This window comes from Calonectris borealis, chromosome 7, assembly GCF_964195595.1.
Source record: "Calonectris borealis chromosome 7, bCalBor7.hap1.2, whole genome shotgun sequence".
NCBI classification, from domain to species: domain Eukaryota; kingdom Metazoa; phylum Chordata; class Aves; order Procellariiformes; family Procellariidae; genus Calonectris; species Calonectris borealis.
This window is the reverse complement of record NC_134318.1, coordinates 25,112,683-25,124,150: the sequence shown is the minus strand read 5'-3', so window position 1 is coordinate 25,124,150 and position 11,468 is coordinate 25,112,683.

Genomic DNA, 11,468 nt, shown 5'->3' with positions numbered 1-11,468 from the left:
CAAACTTATATCCATTTTTACTGATTTTAAGCTCTTAAGTAGTTATTGCTATTAAAGAGTGGGTTCAGCATGAATTTGAAGTGAGTTAATAGTGTTTTCTATAGCCGCTTTCTAAACATTTTGCCAAATAGGCCTGTCATTCCCCACACTCTCTATTCTGGCACCCCTTTTAGCTGCCCAGCTGCACTGCCAAACCTCTTCTATGAAGCAGTATTTCCAATGGGGCAGAATGGCTTTTACTCATTGGAAACTGAAAGATGCTTATGATTCCCAGATTAAGCTTTCTCTGCTGCAAGCAAAAAAACCCCACTGAAATACTGTGTTTTCTTAAAGATATTCATATTTAGTTGCTGTAGGGGATAATATTTTGAAGGTTTGTAACTTTGTGACTTTACTGATTGAAATTATTATTTCTGTCCTTTGTGATCTTTCACATAGAACTAGTCAAGTCACTTCAGCAAAAAAATGCATACAGATGTATCAAAGTTTCCAGAAGAGACCAATACACTTTTATAAACCAACATACCAGACTGAATAAATATTTTGGTTTTAGTTTTCTATCTTCTCAGTCAAAAACAACAATATTTCATTAATTCAGTAGTTGTGTGGTCTTTGCTAGTTCCAGAAAATTGTGTTTACAGTATACTTATTTTTGCTTTCTATAAGAGAAGAGAAAGAAAACCACTGTAGTATACTTGTTCAGCCCTCTGGAGAATCTGTGTTTTAAAGCATGGAAAAATATAGCAGAACACATCTGGATAAACTCTCTAATGCCTCAGAAAACTTTGCATCCTTGGCTAATCTAGCCAGGATTTCTGCAGGTCTCTGACAAACCAGCAGAGATTCATCAGCCACATCTACTATGCTGAAGATGGTTGCAAGAAAAAGGTAAAACTAGGCAAATTAAATGAACATTTACTTCACAACAATAGTTGCAAAAGCAAAACAACCCCACCCAATAAGTAAAACCAATGATGATATTTTAGTAATCTCAACACTTTAAACAGCACAAAGACAAAATATTACAGCTGCTTCATAGAAACACAGAAATCAATATCTTCATGGTACGTGCTTCCAAACTGAGTAAGAACTACTCACCCAAAATTTTAGAGACTGTTTTCCTTGCATATTTAATTAATGGAGACTTTCACTGAGGAATGCTGGAACGAGTTGCTATGGTTTTGCAGTCTAGTAAAATAATTTTACCTTAGCATGTGTTTGCTGTAAGGAGGGTGTACACATTCTGTATACTGATACACTATCGAGGACCTATTCAAGGTATCTACTGCCTCTCCAAGCTAAGGCATTAAAGAAGCCCAAATTTTATCCCGATAGAGAAAAAATAACAGAAATAGTGAAAAAGTAAAATGGCAACCAAACAACACAGAGAACTTGAAACTTTTGGGATATTTGATTGCGAACATGCAGAGAGCCTATCTGTTCCTTACAGAACACTTATAGTTTTTCTTAGCTTGTATACAGTATTTTTGACAAATTCGTAAATTATATTTCTCTCGTCAAACAAGGCAGTAAATACAGCAAGTACTGTGAAAATCATGCTAATGACCTTTAATTTGCAATTGTAAGAAAAAAAATAGTTCAATTAGACAGATAAAGTTAATGCTGTAAAATAACCATTTTTAAAAAAAATTAGTCTTCTCTTTCCAAAATAACCCCCTGTCAGCCCACAAAACAACAAAGATCACCAGCACTAAAATGGTTTGGAATTACAAAGATTTATAAAAGCTAAGAACTTTTAGCCATAATAATGAAATAACTCATCATCTTTTATCCACATATTTTCCTTAAAGTTGTTCCTCCAATGAATGTAATACATGAACAGAAAATAACATTTCCTAAGGCAAATTATATAAAGTTCAGAATTTTATTCTGGCTTTAAAAAACACCTACAATTAGCTAAAACAGAACATTTTAAAAAATCCTTGCTTTCCTTTATATCTATAGTTTTGAACTTAGATATAATTACCTGGTCAGTTCTCAAAAGTTCCTACCTAACTGTCTTCCTTTAATTTGGATCCATTTTTGCCAAGGTGTGTTTTCATTTAACAAAATATTTGAAATGAGTGAGAATGCAGGTTTGTCTGTAAAAATGCCTGCTCCTGATATGTTTACTGATGGGAATAATTCAGTCGTTTCAATAGGGAGGCTATAACAAGACAAAGGAGTACCTTGCTACGTGCTACAGCCAGGCAGAACTGGAGTTGGGGTGCCCTGAAAACGTGTCTTGTAATCTCACAGACGTTTCTGTTACAACATTTCAGCCTGGTTACTGTAGAGGATTGGTTCTTCCCTTCACCAAACTTGAGAGGAGAGGCAGGAATTTGCCCTAATTGTAATTAGAGTGATGGTGTTATAGGTAGGATAAAACACAATGTAATTGCAGCTAAGATGTATATTCTATGCAAAGCTTTTGCAGAAATTATTTGTCTATAGACGATTTTATGAAATCGAGGGAGAAGTCTTCGTTATTGCTCTGGCTCCTTTCTCCCTCTCTTGCATGCGTGAGGTCTCCATGAGCAGTGACACACGTGCAGGCTCGTGCTGCTACCAGAGGCTGGAAGGCTGGGCCAGATGTGGGGCACTCAGTAAAACCAGCTATGTTTTCTGAAGTCATTTTGGGCTTCTGCCACTGAATTGTGTAAAATGGACTGGGAACTTCCTCAGTTCTCACAGCAACCCAAAATGTGATGAGTACAAAGGACTTGAAAACCACCAGAATCCTCTGCTTTCCCCTAGCTTCCTCCTTTGTATGGGCCCTCTAAGAATTATCTCATTAGCCATGATCTAATTGCCTCTTAAGAAATGTTTCCATTTATTTCAGTGGTATCTGGATCAGGACTTTTAGTTGCTCCAGGACATTTCTCATCTAATTCATCCACTTTTTTAAAAACAGGAGAAGTTTGGATTTCTCCAGGGAAAAAGAGTCATGACCAAATGTGCATCAAAGCAGCCAGAAAAAGCCAAGCCAGAACTGGAAGAAGAAAAAGGAAGAGTTGGCTTCTGAAGAACTGGATAGATTTACGAAATGTACTTCACCTTCTTTTGATGGGAATGTGCTAAAAATACTCAATGAGCTCAATACATTACATTAAATACATTTCTATTGGAAGTAGTCACATCTTGCTTGTTATGGAGAAAAGTGCTGCTATATACAAATGAAAATAGTTTTCTGCCCGAGAAAGCCACATGATTTCAGCAATAAGAGTTTGGCACACGGGGTGGTGGTGGGGGAAACGCAACTAAAACTCAAAGATAAAGCACTGTACAGATTCCCACCACATTAAACTATGTAGAAGAGCGTTCATTTATGTTTACCGTGCTTGTGGATTGTGACATCGGTATTAATGTTCAGGGACTGTCAGTGATACCACGTGTATTTTGTTGTACTACAAAAAGAGGTTTTCAAGCAAATGGTAGCTCTGTGGATGCTTTCGGGGCTTGTGTTAAAGAGGTGCTGTGCACCTGGAATGGGATCGAGAAAGGCAACAGTAAAAGCCCGATTTTTGTAAAAGCATTCTGTTGTACTAAGTAAATGTCTGTTTACTTGTTAACATGCACATGGTTTGTTCTCCCTAACCTTTCAAAAAAGCTGCCTTCAGTTACGCTCTGACAAAAGTTAAGGGACAAAATTAGAACGCACACGTATTACACCACAGTTAATTTACAAATATGATTGTTTTGCTTTAATGTAATTTTCGTGATCTACCAATTTATAAAAACCAATTTTCTCTCATTTTAACTCAAATAAATATAAGAGGCTGGAGAATTTCCATAGCACTTTGCTTTTTGTCTTACTGGCTAGGCAGACTAGACTGAGAATTACAATATTTGTTATTTCTTAAAATGTGTTTAAGAAGTGTTTTTTCTGCCAATGTTTGGTTATAATTAAAATAAACCCCTTTGAATTAACAAAAATTAAATAGGCAAGTGTTAATGACCATTTGTCAAGGGATCATTCCTTAAATATGCCTTTGAACATTTTTTTTTGAGCTTCTCATATTCATTTCCCCTCAGAGTTTCTAAACTATGCATGATTATACAATCCACTATGCAGTGGGATATACTATTCCTAAAGGCTATCATCTTTAAAAGTACATCTCGATGAGCACTTGCCTTATTTCCATAGCTGTACAATTTGTGATAACTTAGTCTCCTACTTGCAAGTTTAACCAAAATGCTGCTGGTAAATCATCTGCTGAGTACACATGCCATTACAGCTTTGATTTCCTTTGTTTGAATTAATATACAAGTTCACAATAGCTATCTAAATAAGGAGACAGGCATACCAGCATAGGCCAATTCATTACTTATCAGCAAGAGATAAATATGGAATACAAATCAATCCCTGTTAAGCCTATGTAAAACCTAGAACAGAGAGCCTAACCCACCTTCTGCTCACTATCCGACACCCTAAGCTAACTCCTGTAGTTAGACGAGCGAGTACCAGAGTAGCGTACTTTCATTGTACTAGGTCAGCAAGACTCTTTTCAGTACTTCAGTGATAAAACTAATCACTATGAACTCTGCATTTGAAACAAAATGAGTCTTATAATTTACTGTATTTCCCAAAGGGAATGGCACAGCAATGCTTTTTACTTGGTTAGCCTTAAGTATTTAACAGGAAACAGGACAGTTATTGTCAATGGTCAATGGACCAGTTCTGATTAAATTACATGAGAATACATTCAGAGAAACTCAGCTGAAGTAAAAATTACACTGGTAAATAATATTATAACTGGACCTAATGAGAAAGGGAGACGATAGATCCATAAACATAACAGTAAAAAAAAAAGTCTGTTTCTTTTTTTAGAAACCCCAAACCTTACAATAAAGGGCAGTGGTAATACTCAAACTCTTTTTTTTAAGCTGTATGGTCTCACTTGCATGTCCATTTCACAAAGGCAATGAAACAATTTTACTTAGGCGAACTAGACTGTCACTTTCCTTGTTCGTGATGTTGCGTCAAAACCTTAACTTCAAGTGAAATGGAAAAATTATACGTTATATGAATAATTTAAATGACTAAAAAAAAATCCAAATAAACAAACCCTACCAGTGACACCTTTCTGTGAAAATTCATGGGTTTTTTTAGTGATTTTATTTTACGCTTAAGTGAAAATTTATGTTTTAGGAGAAATATAATGGAGGGCAAAAGAGTCAGAAAAGAGTCCTTTTAGCTGTTAGGGATCTACAATTCTAGATAGATATATGTATACCTATCTATAACACACACATCCATCCCTCGTATTTTAGAATGGTACTGCCTCATGAAAAGAAGGCAACAAATATATTATCACCTAATAAACATTTCTTTCTTTTAATATCTATTAAATTCCTAGAATCTTGCAGAAATTATGAGAATATTTTAGAATAAGTTGTGGCATTGTGAACCTATAAAGTTGCAGTTCTGCCTGATTTTTTCATCCAGGAGTTTTCAGACAGGTAAACAACTCAAAGAACATTGGGAACTACAGAGTACTGATACTTTGTCATACCAGATGAAACTCCTTTTTTTCCTGCTGTAACTGTCAGGTCTATCGCCTCTCTCAAACCAACGCGCAAACCCACGCAGTAACTAGAAGAGTCACTCAAGGATAAGTAAGTGTTCAAGACTAACAAATAATACATACGATATTTTAGAGGATTACAGAAAAAGTAGGGCTGATCAAAAGAAGTCAAGAGATTAGATGGCCTACTGGGATAACGAGTTGAGCTTTCAATAGTTTCTGTAGCCAGTAGTACAAAAGCAGCACGCAGACCTGCCTTATATCGAGATAATCCAAGTCCCCGGGCTGTAGATATAAGTCTAGCAGAGTGAATAATGCCAGAAACAAGGCTCAGACTCACAGTTCTGGATCTATAGAAGATGCCTTTCTAGCTCTGTCACCAAACCTGTTTTGGTATGTGACGATGAGCAGTTTGCATTTTCATAGGGCTGCCTTATGGTAGTTATCACTGCATTTGTCAATTTTGATAAATAAATTCCCCAAAAGTTTTGCAAAAGCCTTGATCTTTCAGTATGCGCCCCAGCCTGCCTTGTTCTCCATATATATTCTTGGGGTCAACAGACAGCTGAGATATTTGGTGGACCAACCTACTACACCCTTATTATATCTCTCCTGTCCTTCCATCATCACCCCTGTTTTTTGTCCAGGTGGATCTGTTTTTTACAAACTTAGAGCTTTTTCCTAGCTGCCCCCTTGATTCTAGTGCGAAGTTCTTGCTAAATTAGCTAGTTTTATTCATATGACAAAGCAATTAATTTGCTTCAGACCTGCACAAAAAATAAATACAATGATAAAAGAAGAAAGATTTTCTTATTATCACAAGATGCACTGTTGAAAAAGTTACAGGAAAGCACAAAAAAACATATTTATGTATAATATGAAAACAGTCAGATGTTCTTGATAATTCTAAGAGATAAAAGTGAATTTTATATATTATGTCAGTCAGCCGGGACCTTAATAATATTCTCTCCAGCCAGAGAATTGAGCTGGAACTCTACATATTTTAAATCATATATTTTTCCTTGATGAGATCTAGTAAAACATAAAGACGGTTAACATAAGAGACTATTTCCCACAATTCCCAAGAAATACAAATACAAGGAAATTAAGCTCTTCACATTGTAAGTGGCCTGAAAATGTTGAGTGTCTTTGCTTGTAATATGAGTTTTATTTGTAAAAAAAAAAGAATTGCTGCCACTTGCATTGCAAATGATTCAAATTTATACAGCAAACTCATTTAGCAGAAAAGGAAATAGGGTTCTTCTGTATTAGGTACTGAGTTATATTATGCTTTTAAAATATATAAGCCCAGAGGGATATTAAAATGTTAATTTGGATAGTATTTAAAAGGTAATTACTTTTATACAATAAAATAAGAAGTCTACTGAATACTAATCCCTGTGTCATGTGCTTTCTTTGAGCTAATGCTACAGAAAATAGAGAATCCATTTGTTTAAGTGATTTTAATTTAGATTCATGGAAGACATTCTCATCTACAAAAAAAACTGATTTTTTTTCAACTTGACTCATTTAAAATCCTTACTGTATCAAAATTAACATTAAAGAAAGGTACCTACATTTATTGGATAGCACTGAATTGAAAGAATGGGAGATGGGAAATTTTAATGACTCTTCTAATGAAAGGGTGATCTGGTTTGTTCAGCACAAGCACTGCGACAAAGAACACTGGCTCAGGCCCTACTGAGCAGGTCGAGATTGATCACTCCTAAGCAAAAGCTGATTTTGTCTATTCAAGCCTTTTAAGGGAAGGGCAAATGCTCAAAAATTTTAGTTGCATTTCAGTCCAGAGGAGACTGCATTTCAGACCAGAAAGGATACTTTGTCCAATTTCTTGAATAACATAATCTAAAGATGGATTTACTTCTAGTTCTATTTAAAGAAGTCAGGTAGCATATTGTCTAGGAAATCCTCTGACATCAGTCTCGTTTATTAAAAATGGATGACCTAACATTTCTTTTAAAAAAAAATCCAAAGACCTCGGCTAGTGTAGTCAAAATTATTTTCATTTATAAAAAAATAATTTTCAATGTTTATATCTTACTTTAATTCACACCTATTTTATTTGTTTCCTTGCAGGAGTGCATATATGAATACTATATAGTTTTGTTCTTTTCCTTCAAACACTTTTTCCTATAATTTGCAGACCACTTTCAGAGGTTTTACTGATAGTGATAGTTCAAAGGCCACACGCTAGGAAACTCTGATCTACAACCTCTCAACCCAAACATGCTTTAGATAAACCAGACCTTTAGAGTACATACTTGACATCTGTATTATGCCTCTGATGACCTATTCAATGCACAGAGGGCATCCATCTAGGGACATCCACAGAAAACAATATTCAGACATTTTATAATATGTTTTGTTTATGCAAGTGTTTTCTTCCTTTTTCCTCTGTTGTATCAATACTTATTTATTTAGCCAATGTCTTCTCCTATAGTTGACTACCTATCTGAATTCTTTTGTTAAAAATACCACGTATCTAAGTTGGGTATTTATTCAAATAAGCAGAGATGATTTCCAGCTGAATCAAAATAAACCAATAAACGAGACAGCCGCATATAAGCATTTGATTACTTTTTTCAGCATATCATAAAATAGATTTTTAGAAGACAGAGTATTTTGAAACTGCTCTCAAAAAATCAGTTTTACGTGTAACCATTTGAGTTTTTCTGAGTAAACCGCATCCCTTATGGTTTCGATTACCAGATTCAGAAAAGATGAAAGACACAAACAGCAACACAAACCATGATGGGAAATCACATCAGAGAAAAGCCGGTGAAAGAAGTATTTGAAACTGTAAACATATATATGCAGTTCTTCAGAACAAACCGAAACCAAAAAAGCAGATTATACCTGCGTTCTCAGCCTAGGGTTACTTCCCAGTGCCTGAATCCAGATGTACGTCCAGGGTGTACCACAAGATGTAAGCGCGTGTTTCCTCCCCAACGCTGTTCTCCCTGCTGTGTCCACGGGAAGGGGAGCAGGGTGCGTGGGCACTGGGAGAAATGGGGCATGTGCCAACACACCTCCTGCTCTGGTCAGCTCTGGAGCACGCCACAGGGCACGTCTGCCCCCCAAAGCACAAATTGCCAAGGAACAAGAGCTCCGTGAGGCCTACAGACCCACACGCAAAGTCAGGTCACCAAACTTTTTCCCAGGGCACACCAGGTCACACCAGGTCACAATTAACCCTCTCTTCTTGGAGAAGTGTCCCCTGTGAAAGGTCTCTTCCAGCTCCCCCTGAGGAGGTAGTTGGTGGGAATGGAGCAGAGCCAAAATGGAGCAAAGCCTCACCTTCCCAGTTCCCATCTTTCTGAGTCTAGCTGTCATTTCACTGAATGGAAGGGAATCTTTGTGCTATCCCAGTTCTTAATTTATTCTTGCCAAGCTGGACATCTATTAACAATTACTTAATTTTTAGCAAGAATATGAAGCCCGTCTTAAATGATTTCTGATGATGTTACAGCCAGGACAGATGAACAGTGTAAGCTGCTTTCACATGGCGAAACTTAGGTTGATCTATGCTCAAAATGAGAAATGCCAAGAACCTCTCTGCTCTCCTAGGCCATTTACATATGCCCACTCTATATTCATTAGTTTGACATTTACTGCTCTTATTCTGTCAGCAGAATGTTGATTTGATTTTCACTTTTGCTATTACAATATCACAGGTGTAATAGCACTATGAATGGTGCAGTAGATTTACAGATTGAATAAAATACGATTTCTAAGGAGTAATTACCAGTAGGAAACTAAATTTTAACAACAACTTACAACTGGATAACAATTAGCTAAATAAAATTATTTTATTCATTATCATGATTTATAGATGAATCATTGGAGAAAAATGCCCAAATACAAGTTTCTCTCTCATCTAAAATGTTATGAAGATTAAGATACGGAGAGTGATCCGTCTCTTGAAAAGGGCAGCAAGGGCAAGAAGAAAGCAAAGAAAAAAACAGTAGAAAAGCTGCTGCCCATTTCAATCACTAAGACCTCCCACACTGGAAAAGCTCGCTTTCAAACTTGAGTGTGATAACAAAGTGAAACCAAGCTCTAGTTTTGCCACACATGACCAACAAATAATAATTTTTGAACAGCAATACCTATATCTAATAAAAACTTACCCTTAAAGGAAAAGTTTTGTGGGATTGAATGAAATATTTCTAGAATTGTGATCCAGAAGAACCCACCTAGCTGCCAGTGCAGCATGGACGTCTCTAAACAGCCACTTTTCTGTTTGACTGTAAGCTCCTACAAGGCACAGAGGTCTGCCCCTGAGCCAGAGGACGGCAGAGCCAGAGCCAGCCCGTACGAACAGGAGATCCTCTGCCCAAGTTGCCAATCCAACGAGCACAGACTGAGAACGTGGACTGTGCACCCACCAGAACCAGAGTTCTACACGTCATGGATCTGGTTACCTCCTTTTAGAGATGGTTGTGACAGTGGTAGTATCTACTTTTCTTATTAAATGGTCAGAGCACTTACTCAACACATGGAAAATCTGGAATCAAGGCTCACATCAAATCCACAATCTCCTTACTCCCAGAGTCCTCCAGCCAGCAAGCTATTCAGAGTGACAGAAGCAATGTCTGTCCTTTCTGGTGAAGACCCTTTGCAGAAAGCAATTCAATGTTAATTGGACCAAAATGGAACTGAAGGGGTACATGACTCCATAACCTAGTACTTAAGATGTTAATTTACGTTTAAAGAGTTTTTATCCAGTGGATGTATTGTAAAAGTACAGTCAAAGTTGTACTTTGATAAAAGTATAAAAAGGGATAAAATTCTGGGAGCAGAAACCAGGACTCAAGTTTACTGTTTCCTAGATGAGCTTCATCGCCCCATCCTACAGAATCAAGCCTCTAAAGATTCTGTTTGGCCCACAAATCTCAAATTTTTTTCCCCATAAAAGAGCATTACTTCAATAGCAGAAAAGGAAAACGTTCCACCACCAAATCAGAAGACCTTGGTAATTTGGTGCTTTATCAAGAAACAGCTGAGGATCAGCTCTCTTAGGGTAAAGATCACTGTCTGTAGCAAGTGTTATAAACACTAACTTTTTTCTATAAAATACCCACAATCTAATTGCCCTTTCAACGGAAATAGAGAGCTCCACCAAGATCTTTGAAAGGAAACAGCATAGATGCCCATCTCTAGGAATGAACCCAAAAAATAGTAGGCATATCCCAGTTCCAGAAAGTGGTTTCAAGTACAACACAGAGTATTATAGTGGCTAGTTGAAGGAAACTTTATTGCTCTCAGATCCCACCCTGAGGCTCCCAGCCCCTTCTCAGACACTGCAGAAGAAGCCTGTGTACCTAACATTGGCATTGGCATTTCATTTTGGGCATCAGGCACCTAAGAAGTTAAACCCTACATCGGATTTGATACAATTATTTTCAAAGCATCCTGGCACAAACATGTGGATGAAATCATCAATATTGTATTACCAGCTCTAATTAACTAAAAGAAAACATATACCGTTCTCTCTGAGGATCGACTAAGATGTAATTAAAATTATTAAGTCTGTGGAGCTACCGTGTAGCTAGCACACAGGGATAAAAATGTTATTTTACAGTGAATGATTATATTCATTAATATAGCTTACCAGAGAGCGACTTAAACCTTCTTCTGCACTTCTTCATTTTTGTGTATTTGAAGACATGTTTCTATTAGCAACAGTAGTAATGCCTTTGTTATGATGCATTTTGGAGTTATGGTAAATAAGAAAAATCCTGAGTGTTACTGGTAATTTGCATATAGATAGTGAACTTCTATAAGATGAAAACCAATATCAACCAATATGTATATTTAAGTCATTTATCTAAAGCCTTTAATTCTATGTTCATCTTGCTGCTAGAATTACTAGTTCATATTTACTTTTCAAAGGCTTTAATACTATATGTCCACTAG